The sequence below is a fragment of the Carettochelys insculpta genome, chromosome 1 (assembly GCF_033958435.1).
Source record: "Carettochelys insculpta isolate YL-2023 chromosome 1, ASM3395843v1, whole genome shotgun sequence".
Lineage (NCBI taxonomy): Eukaryota > Metazoa > Chordata > Testudines > Carettochelyidae > Carettochelys > Carettochelys insculpta.
Window position 1 is genome coordinate 173,403,225 of NC_134137.1, and position 19,823 is coordinate 173,423,047.

The 19,823-nt window shown below is 49.4% G+C and overlaps 1 protein-coding gene across 1 annotated transcript in view; it reads left to right on the forward strand.

Annotated features, from left to right (window-relative positions):
* The first annotated feature begins 2,320 nt into the window (after positions 1-2,320).
* Positions 2,321-19,823, forward strand: part of ZBTB21 (zinc finger and BTB domain containing 21) — a 37,180-nt gene continuing 19,677 nt past the window's right edge. The window contains exon 1 of the mRNA XM_074995687.1: positions 2,321-2,502. The gene's annotated coding sequence lies outside the window, so the exon portion shown is untranslated. The remainder of the gene's footprint in view (positions 2,503-19,823) is intronic.

Consider the following 19,823-nt stretch of genomic DNA (forward strand, 5'->3'; position numbering starts at 1 on the left):
ATCTTCACTGATACACTAGTTTTCCTTCCTTCCACCTGGAAAAATGGACTTTTGCTTTCCCCTGGAAGGGAATGAGGGCAATGCAATGTGGGAAGATGATGTCAAATACCAACAACCATTCCAGTTGAGGTTTGCCAACTGAGGCTACGTCTACACCTGCCCCAAACTTCGAAATGGCCATGCAAATGGCCATTTCGAAGTTTACTAATGAAGCGCTGAAATGCATATTCAGCGCTTCATTAGCATGCGGGCGGCAGCGGCGCTTCGAAATTGACGCGCCTTGCCGCCGCGCGGCGCGTCCAGACGGGGCTCCTTTTCGAAAGGGCCCTGCCTACTTCGAAGTCCCCTTATTCCCATGAGCTCATGGGAATAAGGGGACTTCGAAGTAGGTGGCGTCCTTTCGAAAAGGAGCCCCGTCTGGACGCGCCGCGCGGCGGCAAGGCGCGTCAATTTCGAAGCGCCGCTGCCGCCCGCATGCTAATGAAGCGCTGATTATGCATTTCAGCGCTTCATTAGTAAACTTCGAAATGGCCATTTGCATGGCCATTTCGAAGTTTGGGGCAGGTGTAGACACGGCCTGAGTGTGGCAGCAATAAGTTGACTTTGTGGGGAGGTGAGGATAGTCAAATTTGAGTTTATAACATCAAGTGTTACAAAATCAATATTAAGAAATTCTAATTTATCTCATAATGTAGATGGAGCCTCATTTACCTATCTGTACAACCCAGGCACCATCTAAACTTATTTAAAGTAGCAATTAAAAAAAATATAAACTGCCTGCAAACTAGCATCAGACTCTAGGCCGAGGTGACTAATGTGGTAATTTTAGTGCAGGCACCAGAAACATTGTTCCTCCAGTCCTGCCCTCTGCTCCATCCCTGCCCTCCTCATCCTGCAGTGAGTGGCTTCCAGTGAGTGGTGGGGTCAGGCGGGTTGCCCCCTTCCCAGAGTCCTCCCAGAGCACCACAGCTCAAGAGCAACTTGATCTAGGAAACTTGTAGTGCCCCAGTACTCACTGGACGCAGCATGATGCTGACAGTGAATACAGGAGGGGAGACCAGGGCTGTGTGTGTGCATGTGACCACCTGTTCCCACACACTGCTGCTGTAGACTCTGAGGCAGACAAGGGGCGCACACTATAAAAGCTCGGTCTCGTTAAACCATAACATAACTATTTCAGGCATGTGTCCCAGTCCCCAGCTTCTGGGATCATGTCAAAATGCTACGGGCTGACTTTTAAAAAAAAAAAAGTAAATTACATTTCTGGAAAAAATAAGAGGAACGCCAGGAACAAGACCTGCATCTGCAGCCAGCCTGAGACCGCGGCTACAGGAGTGGTGATGTCCTGAGCCCTAAGAATAAACGCACACAAATCAGACAGCAGAAATGGCAATATACAAAAACCCCGTAGGAGAGCACTTCAATCTCCCAGGCCACACAGTAGCAGACTTAAAAGTAGCTATCCTACAGCAAAGAAATTTCAGGGCCAGACTCCAAAGAGAAATTTCTGAGCTACAATTCATCTGCAAATTCGAAGCCCTCAGCTCAGGCTTAAACAAAGACTGTGAATGGCTGGCTAAATACAAAAGCAGCTTCCCCTCCCTTGGTGTTCACATCTCCAGATCAAGTGCTGGTAGTAGCCTCACCCTTGCTGACTGAGCTAACCTTGTTATCCCCACCCTGGCTCTGGCTTATTTATACCTGGCCCTGCAGATTTCCAAGACCAGCACCTGATGAAGTGAGTCTGTGCTCACGAAAGCTCATGCTCAAAACTTTTCTGTTACTCTGTAAGGTGCCACAGGACCCTTCGTTGCTCTAGCAGCTTTGGGGACCCTGCCAAGCCGCAGGGGCCGCTCCCCCAAGGCCGCCCCACACAGCGGCGGGCTCCTCCTCGGGGGATGTAGATCCTCGCCCGACCGAGCTGGGCGCTGCCAGGCCGGAACGCGACCCCGAGAAGCTGTGCATATGTCCCCAGGGAGGACGCGGTGCTGGGGTTGGGGGCGCTTGGGATCCGGCGGTACGCGTGGGCCTCGGAGGGAAGCAGGTCAGCGCCGTGACCCGTGCGCGGCGAGGGAACCACACCTTGGTACCTCAGTCCCCCCCAGCTCCGCGTAGCTGCTCCCGCCCCGTTGAGTCCCCTCGGGGCTCGCGCCTGGCCCCGCGGCGTATAGCGGCACGCACCCACCCGCCCCCCCGCACTGACCGGCATGAGACCGGGGAGCGGTACCGCTAAGCTAGGCTGACGGTTGGGGGATCCCCGGTAACTCCACCTAACCGCCACCCAGTCCCCAGCGCGAGCGCCTCGCCCACCGCTCTGGCGCCGGCCAATCGCAGCGCTGCGCACGTGACGAGCGTTCCCTGCGATGACCTCATCCCTGGTGTGGGATGACGTCAAATTCAAGATGGATGGAATCACGGCGGTGGCAGCAGCGCGCGCGGGCGAATCGTGAAGGGAGGCGCCGAGGGGGGCAGCAGGGTGGGGTGCGGCTGGCGGCGGAGAGGGTGAGTAACGGCTGCGTCTCTCGCCCGTTTCGGGGGCTGCCCGCGGCGCGCGGGTCTCCCCGTGTACAAAGCCGTCTTTTCCTGACGTAACTCTGAGGTGGTTTTTTTTCTCCCCCACCGAGCGGGGCTGCGGTCCCCAAACTGCTCAGTGCGCCTGCGCCAATTACAAAACGAGCCCACCCCTTAATCGCGCATGCTCCACTCCCGTTAAAGGCTTATGACCATCCACTTCGCGTGTTCACCCCGCCACATAGCCTTGCCGAAGTATGTAGTGCGCATGTGTGATGCCCACAGAGGGCTTCGCACTCCTCTCTTGCGCCTGCGTCCTGCCTGTCAGTCTAGAACCTCGATGTCGCTTAGGTGCGCGTGCGTAGTAGTCAAATTGTGGCCTTTTCCCATGAGGCACAGGTTGCTCAGGCGCAAATGCGTTTGCGGGGTTTGGTGCTTGTGAGGACAGGGTGGCGGGAGGGTGTTTCCGTGAGCATGCGCAATACGGTGAGCTAGCTGCGCGTGAGCTGGGCAACTGAGTGTCGTGATGTCACTATGGGCGCTGTGCCTGCTCGTGCGTGTCAGCCCGAGCTGGGAGCGGCAGCGCCGCTGGGAGGGAAGCGCTGGTGCTCTCAGCGGGTGCGCGCGGTGCCTTCGGCTGGCTCGGGGACCAGGGCTTGGTGTGGGGTCCTGGGCACGCCCTGCTGCCCTGGCTTCAGTGGCGAGAGTGCAGGGACCCTGGGCTGCCGCTGGGACAGGCTTATGTTCGGTGTGTAGAAGCTGCAGCTCCACTTGCGTGCTCCTGTCTGTGCTGTGCAGGGAGAGCATGTTGGTGTAGCATTCTCCTGTGTGTCTGATGCACACAAGTGCTGTGCTAATGTAAACATGTAAGAGTGCTGATCGTGCTCATGTCACTGAATAGGTGTGCACACTAGCACTGGGTGGATAACTTCCCCCTAACTCCACACACCTCCAGCCTCCACCCACTCCCTTTCTCTGGCAGTTTGGAAAAAAATTGGGAGAAAGAATTTCAGTGTAAACTGAACTTGAATCCAGCATGTTGGAAAAAATGTATTTTGAATCAAATGCAACATGTTGTTTGAACTGAAATTTTTGGGCATTTTAAAGATTGACAAGAAGCAGAGGATAATGATTGTACCAATGCTCTTACAACATTTACTCAACTTAGAGGCTGGGATGTAAGCATAAGAGTTTCAAGTATCGGAGGGGTAGCCGTGTTAGTCTGGATCTGCAACAGCAACGAAGGGTCCTGTGGCACCTTATAGACTAACAAAAGTTTTGAGCATGAGCTTTCGTGAGCACAGACTCACAATGTAAGAGTGGTGTTCTTCTAACAGTTGCTAATGCCAGAGACTTCAGATGGAATTACAGTTATCAAGTCATACTTTTGTTTGTTTTAAATCTGGCACCTCTTAACTTCATTGGGTGACTATTTTTTTTGCTATGTGTGCTTTCTCCACACTACTTATGATTGTATTGACCTGTCCCATATTCCCTCTTAGTTATGTTTTACAAGCCAAACAGTTGAAGTCTTTAATCTCTCCTCATATGGAAGCTATTCATCATAATCTTCATTAACAACAGCCATGGGTTCAGCACCCATTGGTGTCTGATGTCTCCCTCACTATTTTCTTGTATCTTTCTCTGTCCAGTGTGTAGTGGCTTAGTTGGTGTGGAGCTAGTCTACAGAAATCTACGACAGTATATCAGCTACTCATTCTCTGTGGGGCCTGACTCTCCTATTCGAGCAGTACATTATGCTGAATACCAGGGTCTTGGCTTTTCCCTTGTTGTTCATCCTGCAGAAATGCCTGAATAGCTGTAGATTCTGTTATATAACCTTCTGCAGCAGGTTCTCTTTCAGCTGTATCCCTATGTAATTCCTGATTGGTGACCTTCTGCATCCATTCTGTTCTCAGGATCTTTCTATAATAACTCCTTTTGAACATCGATATCCTTCTCTTTGAATCTTTCATTATCGCCCATGTCTCACATCCATACAACATGCTGCTGAATGCACATTTTCAAGATGTTCAGCTTCATTCCTAAGCTAATCGCTTTGCTTTTCCGGATCTTATCCATTCCTTCAAACTCGCTCTTGCTTTCACTATTCTAGTTGCTATTTCCTTCTTACAATCTAGGTGATATGTTATGTTACTTCCCATATATGTGAATTTCTCTAGTTTGATCCCCCCTACACTGATCTTCCTCTTTCATTATATCCAAATACTATTGTCTTTGTTTTATCAATGTTTATGATCAGTCCATACCACTTCCCTTCCTCGTTTAGCAAGTGCACCAGTCTTGCTAGTTTAATTCTCAGCCTGTGCACCGATATCCCATCTTGGTTTCCATCATTCTCTCTAGCAGTGTGATGAAGGTACTTGGCAATATCGGATCTCCTTGTCTTGTACCTCTACTCGTTCTAAACCAGCTTCCCAACTCTCCGTGTGTTCTCACTACTGCCTCTGCATTGTTGTTGATGTCCTTCAACAGTCGTATCTGTCTGTTATCCACTATGTAGGACTCCAACACCATCCAGGTCACTTTCTGATCTATACTGTCAAATGCCTTCTGAAAATCAACAAAGCAATTGTAGATGTTCTTGGTTTTTTTTGTTGATCTTTCTCCACTATCAATCTTAGTGCTAATATCTCCTGTCTGGTACTTCTGTCTTTCCTGAATCCACTTTCTCATCTGCTAGATGTTCTTCTATCTGCAATCTTTCTTGTGTGCTTGTCCATTCCTTAGGTGTGTTCCCTTCTTTCCAGGCTATGTTACATAGTTGGTATATTTTCCTGAATCATATTTTCTCTGCCATATTTGATCATCTCTCCCATGATCTTATCATTTCCAGGGCTCTTGTTGTTCAGTCATTTCACTGCTCTTTCTATTTCCTTCTTGAAAATATCGGTCTCGCTCGCAATGCTTGGTGGTGATATCTCTTTCAGTTCTTTGATTAGTCCCTCTGAGACACTCAGGTCCAACTGTGCTTTGTACAGATCAGTGCACTATCTCATCCATCACTGCACAATCTTCTCCTTGTTCATGAGCACCTCATCGTTCTCATCTTTGATTACCATCTGCTTTGGCTGCCACTTCTTATTAATATTCCTGATCATCTTATACACCTTTGTGGTCTTACACTTGCCGTAATACCTCTCTATATCTTCTCACTGTTCCTCTAACCATTTCTTCTTATCCATTCTGGCCACTTTTCTTACCTCATAGCATGGCATTCTATATTGCTGTTCCACCATTTCAGACACATCCTTCTGATCTTCAGCTCTCTCTCCTTTTGGACCAACTTCAGTGTCTCCTGTGTAATCCACTTCTTACTGATCTTCTCTTCTTCTGGAACTGTCTGCTCTATTGCCTCTTTTATTGCTGTGTCTGTCCCTTTGACTCTCTTATCTAGAGCTTTCTCTGTGCCGGCATTACTGATCTTCTCTTCGAGTGCTGCTCTGTATGCATTATCTGTTTTTTTCCTCGCCATGTCTTTTCATTTCTTGAACTGTCTTATAATTTTTTTTTTTGAGTATCATCTTAATGTTCACAGTCACTAGACTGTGATCCAAGTCTATATCTGCTCCTTGGAAAGTTCAGCAGTGCTGTACTGATGTCACCCATCTTCTTCTCATCAAGATCATATCTGTCATGTTCTTCGACTTGCCATTGTTCAATCCCCATGTCCACTTCCTACAGTCCTTGTGTTGGACTCTCATGTCGCAGATCATCATCTCATGCGCTGTAGCAAATTCTAGTAAAATCTTAGCTTGTCTGTTTCTTTATCTGTATCCAAACCTTCCCATGACTCTCCCCCAACTTTTATCTATTCCAGCCTTTGCATTCCAATGTTCTCTGATCAGCACATCTCTCTTCGGTATCTCCTCCAGTGTCTTTGTCAGGTCTTCATAGAATAGCTTGATCTCTTCCTCCGTGCTATCTGACATGGGTGCATATACCTGAACAACTGAGATGTTGAATGGTTTCACTGCAAATTTTGCTACCATCATTCTCTCACTCGCCGCTTCGTATCCTAACACTGCTTCTCTAGGTCTTCTGCTAAGAAGAAACCAGATTCCTGCCTCATGCTTCATTTCATTCCCTGACCAAATGACTTCTCAAGCACACATCTCTCTTTATGCTGTCCAGCGCATCTCTGTCAGTCCAAGTATATCGCATCGGTATTTCTCCATCTTCTTTCGAAGGAGCTCTAACTTTCCAGTCGCCCACAGCATTTGGATATTCCACGTCCCAGTTAAGAGTATATGCTTTAGTTGTAATTTTCTTTCAGTAGCCAACTTACTGATCCAACCCTGATCACTCAATTGGTACTGTTGACCTTGTTTATCTGGGCGACATCTGGAGCCAGCGTCTTTTATCATTTAGTCATACTGGCATCAGATTTCATTTGTATTTGTTGTTTTTTATGATCAGCACATCAACTCTATCTGACCAACTCTCCTCCTTTATCAAGGCTTGGCATGGGCATGGAACCCCTAGAGCCTTCATGGCGCAGTTATGTAAGCTGTTCCATATTCCTAATTGTTTGTTGTCCTTTCGTACCTTGTCCAATTTTAATGCATCTTTTTTTGAGATGGGACAGCCAGAACTGCAGACAGAGTTCAAGGTGTGTTGTATCATGACTTTAGGATATTTTTTTATTTTATCTCTTTCCTAATGGTGCCTGATATTTTTTTTTTATGTTTACGGCTATACATTGAGCCGTGTTTTATCGGAGAACTATCCACATTAAATCCACGAGCTCTTTCTTGACTGGTAACAGCAAACTTAGACTCCATCGTTTTGTATATGTAGTTGGAAATACTCATCCCTTTTTTTTATGAGTGCTTTACTTACGAGTACTCACTAAAATGAGGGACACACATACTTACCATTGTTCACTATGCGAATGAACTTCCCCTGCTTCTGTGAGCCAGCTGCAGGATCCCTGGCCGGGGTGCAGGGAGACCTGCAGCTGAAGCTGAGTTGGCCCCCGGGTCCCTGGCCTGGGTCGGGGGGGGACCCGCAGCCCCAAGGTTGGAGCAGAGCTGGCCCTGGGGTCTCTGGCTGGGGGGGGTGGGAAGATCCACAGCCCCACCCAGCCCACTCCAGACACTCCCCCCCCGTGGCAACTCCCCCACGCACCCGCCCTGCCCAGTCCTAACATTTCCCACAGCTCCCCGTGTAACCGCCCCCCCCAGCCCACTCCCAACAGCCACCCTGTCCTGTTTGGAACCCCCCCAGCCTGCCACCCTCCCCAGTACCTCTGCTGCAGCCCAGAGGAACAAGCCTCCACCTCCTCCACCGGAGCCACGTGCAGGTTTTGACCCTCCCTCCCGCTCTTGGCCTCAAACTGCCCCCAGTCTTTAGCCCTCCCCAGCCCCCCACCAACCCAAGGTTCACTTACCTTTCAAAAGCAGCACTACCTGCTGCCGCTCCTTCACTGGTTCCTAATGCTCCAAACTCAATCAGACACTTTTACATGTATTTTAATGGTAATTTAATGTCCCTGTTATGAATTTTTCACTTACAAGCAGAAAGTTGCTAACCAATTGTGCTTGTATAGCAAGGGGTGAGTGTATGTTTTCCAGTGAGCGTTCCTTTGCATTTATCAACATTGAATTTCATATGCCATTTTCTTGCCGTCACCCAATTTTGTAACTCTTTGTAGTCTGCTTTGTCCTATCTTGCGACATTTTTCATCTTCATTACTGAGTTTAGCTATTTTTAATCTTTGGACCAAATCCTGTGTGCAGTTTGGGACTAAATCAAGAATTGTCTCTCACTTTGTAAATTCTAACATTAGCAGCTCCGTAAAGTGGGGAAGAAAGGTTCAGTCATCTCCTCTGCCATACAGAGAATAGATGTGAAATTGGATCTCGGATGACAGGAGTGTCCTTGACTCACAATTATGGGTTTTTTGGGGGAGGAGTTCTCTTGTGCTCTTCAGTTGAAGCTGTTCTATTTCTTATAAATAATTAGTTGCAGCAGGGATTTTAACTTGACTTTCCATATTTATAAATTCCAAGTCCAGAAAGGACCATTGTGATCATCTACGCTGACTTCCCATACTACACATGTCAAAGAACTGCCCTAAAATAATTCCTAGAACATATATTTTAAAGACACATCCAATGTTAATTCAAAAAACTGTCAGCGATGGAGAATCCATGACAGCCTTTGGCAAATTGTTCCAATGGTCAGCCACTCTCACTGTCAAAAAAGAGCATCTTATATCCAGTCAGAATCCATCCAGCCTCAATATACTTTTCTTTGGCAGAATGAAGAGCTCATTGTCAAACATTTTGTTCCAATACAGACACTTAACAATCTGTAAGTCACCATTTATGTGACTGTCACAGACTGTGAGTTACCTCATTATCCTCCTTCCTTAGCTAGTGAGACAGCTTTGATTGTGCACAGCTAGAAGTCATCTCCCTGACAATGCTCTGTTAGCAACCAAACAATCTCCTCAGGGTTCTTCTACTCTTCCTTTACCTGTTGTTACCTGCAAGACACTACTCAGTACTCAAGCCCCTCTGAAAACACCATACTATGTGAGCCCTGACACTAGATACTCACAGAAATTACCAAGTTTGCTGTCTCCAAGGGAGCAGTATATGTTCAGTTTGATTGCTACAACACAGGAACAGATCCTTTACACCATCACATGACTAGCATGTTTAAAGCTAAAATAAACGTATTTTCAGAGAGAAACATTTAAGAGAGAGTGAGGCTAATAGAAACAGAAATAACTACATATAAAACAATGTGCTTCTTGGAGTCTAAACTTAATTTTAACAGGCTTTATAAAACCCCGTGTCTATACAGCAGTTTCCTGGCATCACCAACCAACATGGCTGGGATTTACTTTTCACAAATGCACAAAGTATCATCCTTTTTGCTTCGAGTGATAGATGATATGGCCTTTTGCCCTTGTCTTATATTCCCAAAGATCATTGTTGTGCCCCAGAATCAGGATAAGTCCCTTGTTTTAGACTCCATTTCTAGTCTTCCCATCCCTGTTTACTCCTTCAGACCAACACACTAGAAGCTAAATCTGCTGAAGTGTTTACCAAGTCAACAAGGAGACAAGGCAAATCATCTTCCTTTGTCTTACTCAAAACCTGTTTGTCAACCTTGCTATGATTTTAGACACATGTTTAGTTACACACACACACACTTTCCCTCTCTCTCATAGAACTGGAAGGGACGTCGAGAAGTCATCAAGTCCAGTCCCCTGCTCTCTCGGCAGGACCACTAACAATCCCTGACATTTTTATTTTTAATCTGTTTGCCCCAGATCCCTAAATGGGCTTTTCAAGGATTGAATTTACAACCCTGGGTTTACAAGGCCAGTGCTCAAACCACTGCGCTATCCCTCCTGCAAGATTTTGTAAATATCCATAACTGCATCATACAATAAAACAAAGCAGAAGAGATGGTGCACTTTAAACAGTAACAAAATGATTTATTTGGTGATGAGCTTTCGTGGGACAGACGCCCTTCTTCAGATTCCATGAAAGCTCATCACCGAATAAATCATTTTCTTACTCTTTAGAGTGCTGCATTTCTGCTGCTTTGTGGTTTGTTTGTTTTTTTTTTGTTTTGTTTTTTTTTGTTTTGTTTTTTTTGGAGTACAGACTAGAATGGCAACCTCTCTGTTACTATTCTACGTCATACAATGATTATGAGGATCAATATGATTCTAGCTTTCATTTGTGATCTCACGTGATAGCTTTTATAAATTTTGTTTTGTGTACCATAAATTTGTTAGGCCTTCAAAGGCTACCGTTATAGAACAGTGAATGTTTTATAACACTTCTCAGTTGGCACTGGTGATTCTTAAGGTAACATCTGAACCATCTTTTTTTTTTTTTTCCTTTAAATAAGTAAATTAGACTCTTTGGGTCTATCATTATGAGATCTCTTCTCCAGTCCCATAATCCTTCTTGTGGCTTCTTTCCAAATCCTCTCCAAGTTATCAACATCCCTTTTGAAACGTCAGCTTCAGAACTCTCAGATGCGTGCCGTACTGATCAGGGATGTAGATTCGTTTTTTTGCTGTCTTCCCCAATGACTGTTCATTGTCATTATGAATGCCTACAACTTACCATTCTTAAGGTGCGTCTACACTAGGAAGTACATTTGAAATTCAGATTGGAAGACCGAGTTCTTTTGAAAGAACCCACAGAGCGTCTACACTGACATGGCGCTCTTTCAAAGTTGGTCCTCCACTCCCGGGATGGGAAAAGTGCCCTATTTCGAAAGAGAGCATGTGTAGATGCTCTGCAGCCCACTCTTTCGAAAGAGCGGGTCCCCCATGACCGCGATTCGCTGGCAAGCGGCACCAGTCACTGCATTAGCGAAGCTCTATGGCTCCAGCGTCTGGCCATGTTTCAGCACACAGGCTCCCAGAAGCCCTCAGGCAGGAAGCTGAGAGTGTGCAAGCAGCAGGTGTAGCCCACGCTGCTGCTCAGACCACTCCCAGCCACAACGCCCTGAGGGAAGCCGCAACACCTCTGGCACCGTGGCCAGCAGCCGGGACTCCTGCCCACCCCAGGGGCCATCCAGAGACCCGGGGAAGTGGGGAGTCCTACCAGGAGGGGAGCCAGTCCCCCAAGCTCCGGGTCCTCTCCTGGACAGAGGCCGAGCTGCAGGACCTCCTTGCCCTGTGGGAAGATGAGGAGGTCCTGCAGCAGACAGGTCCAGCGCCAGAACGCTGTGGCATTTGAGCGCCTGGCCAAAGGTCTCTCTGGCCAGGGTCACCCCCCGCCCCCGTACCAGGTGAGGTGCAAGGTCAAGGAGCTCCGGCAGGCCTGCTGCTGGGCTTGGGACATGGCTGGGTGGTCAGGGGCAGCGCCCACCAGCTGCTCCCACTTTAAAGAACTTGACCACTTCCTTGGGCCCAAGGAAGTGGGACCCCCAGCCGTGTACCTGAACAGTGCCGCCCCTGACCAATCCAGAGCCAGAGGAGATGGGCACCAAGTGGGAGGACCGCCCCGAACCACCGGCCACCTGCAGGCACCCCGCCACAGATCCAGGCCAGCAGTGATAGCAAGGGCTTGAGTGAGGGGGCCCTCATCATCAGTGTCCCGTTCGGCCCATCCAGCCTGGTCCCCTGTGACCGTGCCTTGCCTGAGCTCCTGGAGGGACCCACAGGTATGTACCATGACCTCAGGGCTGGGGGAGGGAGCACGCAGTCCCATGCAGGGTGGCTGCAGCCCACCCACAAGAACATCAGCCCCAGGACACAGGCAGGCCAGCTGGCTCTGCCACCCCAGCCCCAGAGGGCTGAGGTGTGGCACCCAGCACCATGCAGGCTGGACAGCAGCATGGGCTGCCAGGTTGTGGAGAGATGGAGGGTGGTAGAGGGGAACTAGCACTCCCACAACCCAGAGAGGGAACGTTGGATGCGGTCCCTGCAGGGCCCCTGGGATGGGGGGAGGTGTTCAAGGGGTCTGTCACTGGGACTAATGTCCCATTCCTCTCCCTTTTTGTCTCTACAGCTCCAGCAGCTGGACCAGCCCCACGACGGGCCCAGGGAGCCCGACCACTGAGGGGGAGGGGGAGGGGCCCAGGCCTCGGACAGGGCCACGGCTGGTCCCTCTACTGGCGCCACCAGGCTGGGGAGGAGGAGGGCAACATGGCCCACGCAGCCACCTTGAAGGAGCTGACGGGCATCATGTGGGAGTAGTTTGCCATGGAGCGGCAGGCATGGGACCAGGTGGCATCCAACCTAGATACCCTCACCTAGGCTGTGGTCGGCCACCTGGCCCCTGCCACTGCTCCATCGTGGGTCACTCCCGCACCCATGCCCCCATCGCCCCTGCATTGCCCCCCCCATCCTCCCCCTCCACAAGGAGGCTGATCTCGAGGCTTTGCTCCCTCCCCACAGCCACCCTCATCCGCCTGCCCCATAGCCTCTGGCCAGATGGAAGCCGAGCCGCCAGCCCCCCCCCTCCCCCCCCCTTCTGTGCCAAGCCCAGCACAGGCACAGGAACCGCACCTGAGCCACACCCTACCCTACCTGTGCCACCGGCCCCGGTGGGGCCCCCGGATATGAGGAGGAAGGGGCGGGCGCAGGCGACGGGCCTCCCAGCCGTTGAGCCCCATGGAGGGTTGAGGCCCCCTACCTTGGCTCCCCATTCATCTTCCCCCCCCACATGTAAACAACTCTCCCTAGGAAATGAGGGGCACAGTTTTGTCCAAGTAAATAGTTTGTTTTTATGGTTTATCCTGTGTCCCCTGTGCATGTGTGTGCAGGGTGTGGGTGGGGGAGTTACCATGGCCCCCACTCAAAGGCCTGGCACAGGGCCTCCCTTACATGCACCCTATCCTGCTGGACCTGGTGGCAGGAGGCTGTTCGTACCTGTGCGCCACCTCTACGGCCCACCTTTGCAGGTAGGGCTTGTGTTTTGCCTCCACCAGGTTATGGAGGGTGCAGCAGGCCCCGACGACCGCAGGGACATTGGAGAGGCCCACCTCCAGCCTGCTGTAGTGGCATCTAAAACGCCCCTTGACGTGACCAAATGCCTGCTCCACGGTGTTCCAGGCGTGGTTCAGCCGCTCACTAAAATAGTCCCGGCTGGGCTGGGTGTGCCCGGTGTATGGCCGCATCAGCCAGGCCTGCAGGGCGACATCATAGTGTCCCCAGTGGGGAGCTCCCACCGGGGAATGAAGGTCCCCTTGGCCATACGACGTCCCAGCCCTGAGTTCTGGAAGACCCTCGCATTGTGTGTGCAGCCAGACCAGCCCACTTCAATGTCCTGGAACTAGCCATTGGCATCGACCAGGGCCTGCAGGACCACCAAGTGGTAGCCCTTGTAATTCGTGCAGGCCCAGGGGTTGTGCCCTGGGGCCTGGATGGTGATGTGGGTGCCATCCAGTGCCCCAAAGCAGTTGGGGAAGCCCAGCTCCTGGAATCCCTGGATGGCATAGTCCAGGTCCCTGAGGCGAACCAGCTGCTTCAGGAGCACCATGTTGATCTCCCGGCTGACCTGCAGGGCATAGAGGGGTGCGCTCGTGGGCATGGGGTAGGGTGCAGCTTGCCTGCCCTTGCCTGTCCCCATCCCTGCCCCTGTCCCCAGGGTCCCTGCCCTTCTCCCGACAGTGCCTGTCGCCAGGCTGCCCCCCGCCTCCTGCATGCAGTCTAGGTCTGAACTGGGCACAGCTTACCTCAAGGAGGATGGCCCCGACAGTGGCTTTGCCCATCCCAAACTGGTGGCCGATGGATCGGTAACTCTCTGGGGTGGCCAGTTTCCATAGGGCAATGGCCCCCTTTTGTGCAGGGGGAGTGCCAGCCTCAGGTGTATGTTCCGGTGGTGGTGGACTGGGGTGAGCCAGTGGCAAAGCTCCAGGAATGTCTCCTTTGCCATCCTGAAGTTCTGTAGCCATCGGTTGTCGCCCCAGTCCTCCAGCACCAGCCAGTCCCACAGGTCCTGCAGGTGGCAGATAACCCTGGGGATGTTGTGCCCTGAGGATGGTGTCCAGGAGGGCGGCTATTGTGCTGGCCACTCGGAGCCACTGCATCACAGTGGCCAGGGCCACGGCTGCTGTGGAAGGGGAGCTGCTGCTCAGAGTCCATGGGGACCCGGGTTGCCACCTCCGTGTGTGTGTGTGTCTCTCTCTCTCTCTCTTGCTCTGCCTGGGGACAGGGTTGCTGGCCCTTGGCGTGTGCAGGCTGAGGCACGGCGGGGAGGAAGGAGTAGTGGCCCTGGAAGGGCTCGTCCGCCATGCAACCCTGCCCGTGGTGCTTCCTGCCCCTGCTCTTTTGAAAGAGCGCCCTGGTGTGTGTGGATGCTCTCTTTCAAAACTGTGCTGGAGCCATTTCAAAAGAACAGACCAAACCTTCGGTCCCCACTGGTGTGTGTGGACGCTCCATTTTGAAAGGCCATTTTTCGATGTTCTTTCGGAACAGAACTGTAGTGTAGACACAGACTTAAACACAGTAACACCCCCTCTAGACATTTTGCAAAGGGTGCCTAAGTCCTTACAAATTAGTAAAAACTATTTGATTAATGCTTTTTATCACAAATTCACAAGTTGTTGAAACTGTGATTTTCATTCAATGAACTGCAGTAGGGTTGCAACATTGGTGAGGGTTCTTTGTTGAGAACTTTTGTGAATGTTGAATTTTGTGAATATCGTGAATAGGCCGGAGCCCCGGGCAGGTAGCAGTAGCTTACAGCGCTCCTCACCCCAGAGCCCTGGGGAAACGAGTTTGCTCATGAATAATTGAATTTGCATATGTGGCACTCGCAAGTGTAGCGACCTTGCTGTATTTGTCTTGAAATACTTCACTTAGGTCTAAGATGTGTGTGCAGGGCAGCTGTGTGTGGGGAGAATCTGACCTGTGGCTTGCCTGGATCCAGCCCATAGGGCTCACGCCTCTGCCCCAGCCAGGAGCCAGGTTTTCCCCCACCGCCAATCTGCATGGCTGATGCACCATCACCAGCACCCCGCTGCAGGAGGGGAAAAAGCCCACAGCCTCACAGGCTGGATTCAAGCAAGCTGGGGCTCAGGTGGGGAAATGGTACCATAGGGAATCAATGGCGTCAGGCTTTTCCCCCTACTGCTCCTGTTGGCTAGAATAGCAGCAAATGGGGACAGCAGGGGATGGTGCCTAGTAGCAGCAGTGGGCATGGGGCCACATCTGCCCCTGCAGGGGTGCTTATCTGCGCAGCTCCCATAGACCTCATGCACCTCCCTCCCCACCCCAGCCTGCTTCTGCAACCCCCTACACCGGCCCACTCCTCCACTCTGCCATCTGGCTAGATCCTCCTCCTCAGCCCCTTCTTAATGCATCCCTGCTTGCTCATGCACCCAATCTCCCTCCCACCCAGACCCTGCACTCTCCCTGATGTCTAGACCCTACACCTGTATACCCATTCTGCTCCCCAACAGCCTCCTTCAGCATATTGAACCCCTTGTTTTTGGCCCCCACCCCAGAGCCTGCTAGCCCTAGGCTCCTGGAAGAGTTGATCTGGCCTCGGGGAAGCCCTGTGGGGCTGGAGCACAAGGGGAGTGAGGTAGGTTAGTCAAGGGCTACATCAGGGAGGGTTGCCGGGGTAGAGATTTTTGCTTCTTGTTAGGACACCAGGCTTCCCCCCCCCCCCCCCCCCCCCGGAGGATCAAGGGCCCTGACCCTAAAATAAAGTTTTCCTCCTCTGCTCTAAGGCACAGACAGTACTAAAAGATTAAAGTGTAATGTATTTATTGGTCTGAGTTTGGGATGACTTCATTGTTCACAAGCAGCAAAGCTGCATTGCAAACTCAGGAAGAATAAAGCCTTTATTTCATCACACACCATCATGAACTCTAAAATAGCTTTACCATGAAATACATATGTTAAGGCTGTTTCTCACTTTGATACTCTGAGTGCAGACAGTGGGCACCTGCAAGAAACCTTAAAATACCTTGCTGTTTTATAGGGTTTAAATTAGAAGCTTTTCAAGGTTACAGACTTCCTGACCCTGGGAGGTAGCTGCCATCACCCAATTGAGAGAACCCTTTTTAGAACCCGGGAAAGCGCACATGTGCTCTTAACCTTCCCTTAGCAGAGATCTTGAAAACATAGAGGAAGAAATTACGCTGCAATCTGATAGGTGACCTTTCAGTTTTAGGCATGCATAGTCAGAGACCCTTCTTTAGGACAAAGGAATTAAATTATTGCCTTAAAAAGGTGATTTATTAAGAAAACAAAAGATATACATGGTAAAACGTACTTGGTTGCTAGGTGTTACAGAGCAACTAAAAAAAGTGGACAGATTAAAGCACAGTGAATTACTTCCTTGTGATTAATTTAAAAAGCTAATGTAGAATGGGTGGGTGGGAGAGTAGGTCAGCCAGCCTGAGAAGTCCCCCACCAAACCCAAAATAAAAAATAACCTGATCATGCCTAACCAAACATTGCCTTTCTACTTACATAACTGTGTGCCCAGATTTCCTTGGGGCCTGGATATTTACTGAATTCCCCAAACCTCTTCAGGCTTAAACTATCTGGCTCTCTCTCCGGCCCCCCAGAAGAAAAGACCCCCTCAGCAGGTTAACTGCTTCAGTTCAGAAATCCTCCTCTCTCTTCCCATTGGCTCACCTCGTTGCTTGCCAGGAGAGAACCCCCTCTCTCTGGGTTTAACCCTTCACAGACATTCATAACAACATATTTGTAAAATTTTAATGGTGCTTTTTGTAAAGCTTTGCCTGTAAATCCAGAGTTGTCTTAATACCACTAATCCAGTTACACAGGCCTCTTAGAGAGAGAAAGATGGAGTGGAGAGAGGAAATACTTAATCTAAAAGCAATAGCTTTTCCAGAAAGGTGGGACACTTCACTTTTTTGAAGTCTAATATTTCAACACAGGTCAGATTAAAGGAACGTTGCACATATCTGGAAGGCCTGGAATCTCAGCTTTCCACTGGCATATGGACAGTTTTTCTTTCTCCTAACTATATATGATATTGGACTTTAAAGTCACTTTTTATGGACTACAATTTATCCAGGAACCCAAAGTAATATAAATTTGGAAGACTGTACTGCGTTCTGAGCAAAAGAAAGTTCTTCTGATAGGCATTTAAAAAAAAAATTAAGATGGGGTCTGTTTGAAGCTGCTCAGATTTTTTTCACTTTAGTAGTCTCAGAACAGAATGGTTAGTAATACAGCAAACTCTTTCATATCCAGCAGCCTGGGGACCAGGGGGTTCTCAGATATTAAAATATTCTGGATAATAGAGAGGTATACCGTGCAATGCATAACACTAAACAAAAACAAGATTAGATATGAAGAAACAAAAATATATGCAGAGTATTTTTAGCACAGTAGTACTGTACACAGTAATCTTACGCTCATCCCTCGTTAAACGAGTACTTCATTTACGAGTACTTGCTTAAACAAAGGACACACCTACCTACCTTAGTTCACTCTACGAGTGAACTTCCCCTGCTCATACAAGCCTTATTCCCCTCCCCACAGCTTCAACGCCCCTAGACTGACCCCCCACCACTCCTGCCAGCCCCACAGCCCCAACCTGCTGCAGCCTGACCCCCTGCTGGCCCAGCAGCCTGACACCCCACTGCTGCCTGCACTCCCTGCGGCCCCGCAGCCCTAAACTGCAGAAGCCAGACCCTCTTACCAGCCCCACAGCTTGAACCCCCCCCCCCACCGCCTGTACCTCTGGCGGCCCAGAAGCCTGACCGCTTGGCCACTTGTACTCCCTGCAGCCCCCAGGCCAGACCTCCCTGCGGCCACCTGACCCCCGCCCATGGCCAGACTCCCCTGCTGCTGCCTGTATCCCCCCCCACGCCCGTGGCCAGACCCCCCCCTGCGGCCCCACAGCCTGATGCCCCTGCCGCCTGACCCCCCCCCCACCTTGCCTGTAACTGCCGTGGTCTGACCCCTGCTGGCCCCGCAGCCCCAAACCATGGCAGCCCACCCCTCCCCTGCCGCCTGACCCCCCACTGCCTCACAGCCTGAACCCCTGCTGGCTCTAAACTGTGGCAGCCTGAACCCCCACAACCCACTATCAGAGTTTAACCCTCCCTGCTGCTCTCAGCCCCAAACTACCCCCAGCCTTTAACCCTTTCTAACCCAAGGTTCACTCACCTTTCAAAAGCAGCGCCACCTGCTGCCACTCCTTTCCCAAGCTGGGAGCTCTTGGAACTAATCAGAGACTTTTACATGTAATTTAATAGGAATTTAGTGTCCCTCTTACAAGTTTCTGCCTATGAGCAGAGAGTTGGGAACCAATTGTGCTCATAAAGCAAGAGAAGAGTGTACTGTATTTGCTGTGTTCATTTGTTGTATTTACTTTCACTATACTGTACTTATGGAAAACGTAACTAAAATTTACTTATGGTTAAAATGCCAGTTATTTGAGACTTCTGGATGATAGAATGCCAGATATGAAAGACTTTACTGTGGACTGCAGGTGAAAAGGACAAGATGCTGTTTCTCAAATGCCTATGTAATTTATCCTATGGATGGCATTGTCATATTTAGTATGAATAGATGTAGAATTGGTGAATGTGTGTACAATTAACATTACATTAATGTCCTTTTTAATTAGTTTGCATTTAAAATAATCAAAAGTTTGATTCCAATAAAATTGTTAATGGGAAAGGTGTATTTGTGTGTGAAAGAGAGAAAGTTGTACAAATAGTCAATTTACCTGTTAAAACAGGAGTACATTATAGGACAAGTTGGTAGCACTGCCTGTTAATATTGCCCAACACTTCCACCTTTTGGTTATGTCTATACTACAGAGATCTTTCTAAAGAAGCCATTTCAGAAGTTCTCTTCTGAAAGAACTTCTTTTAAGAGTGATCTGCTCTTTCGAAAGAGAGCATTCACACAGCCCCCACTCTTTCAAAGGAATGGGCCAGGAATCTAAAAATCAGGCCCCATGAGAACTGCTCTTTCAGGGGGAAAAAAGGGCCTGCGGAGTGTCTGTACCCTTTTCTTTCAACATAAGCCTTTGAAAGGGGGTGCTCTTCCTGAAACGGGAAAGGAAGAGTGATTTCTAATGGAGTACCGCATTCTTTCGATTTACTTTTGAAAGAATGTTTTTTGTGTGTAGACACTTCATGGGATTTGTTGAAAGAACTTGCTAGTGTACACATAGTCTGTAAGACCCTGTTTTCATTGCTCATAACTTTGTCGTACTTCAACAGTTTGAACTAAAATATTTTGTGCTGGATTTCTCCCTCAAACTTAATTATTTTGGCGGTGGGGGGTGGAATTTAAGCCAAAATGACTTAGCCGTTTCTGAGCTTCAAGAAATTAGGCAAGAAAAAAATTAAGTTGTCTGGACATGTTAAAGTTCTCGTGACCTTTTATTTTTGAAGTTCTGTCATCCCAATCTGTTAGAGCACGAATGCAAAATTAGACAGAGGGTGGTCTTTGTGTTAGGAGCTGCCTTTTTGCATTCCCAGGAAAGCAGATGTAAGTTGTGGCCAAATTATTTACCTTTCGAGAACTGCAGTTTCCATATGTTCAGTAGAAGCTTTTGGTTCTTAACTGTGAATCTATTGCAAATCTCTATCTGCACTGGACATGCTCCATCCCAGGGCTTAGTAGGATATTCCCCATTGTTGCAAGTGTGAGCTACTGTAAGTCCAGGTTTGGGCATCAGCATGGACAGCAGGAAGCATTTCTTCTCTGCTATCGGTACTTACCCCTTTCCTGGGTCCTGGTAGCATGGAAGATGAAGCTGCTTGATTCAGAGGATACAAGAGCTGGACCGGGAGGGGGAGAAAGAGGGGAACATGGGAATAGATAGGGACAAGGAGCCTGAGGTGGGATAGACCTG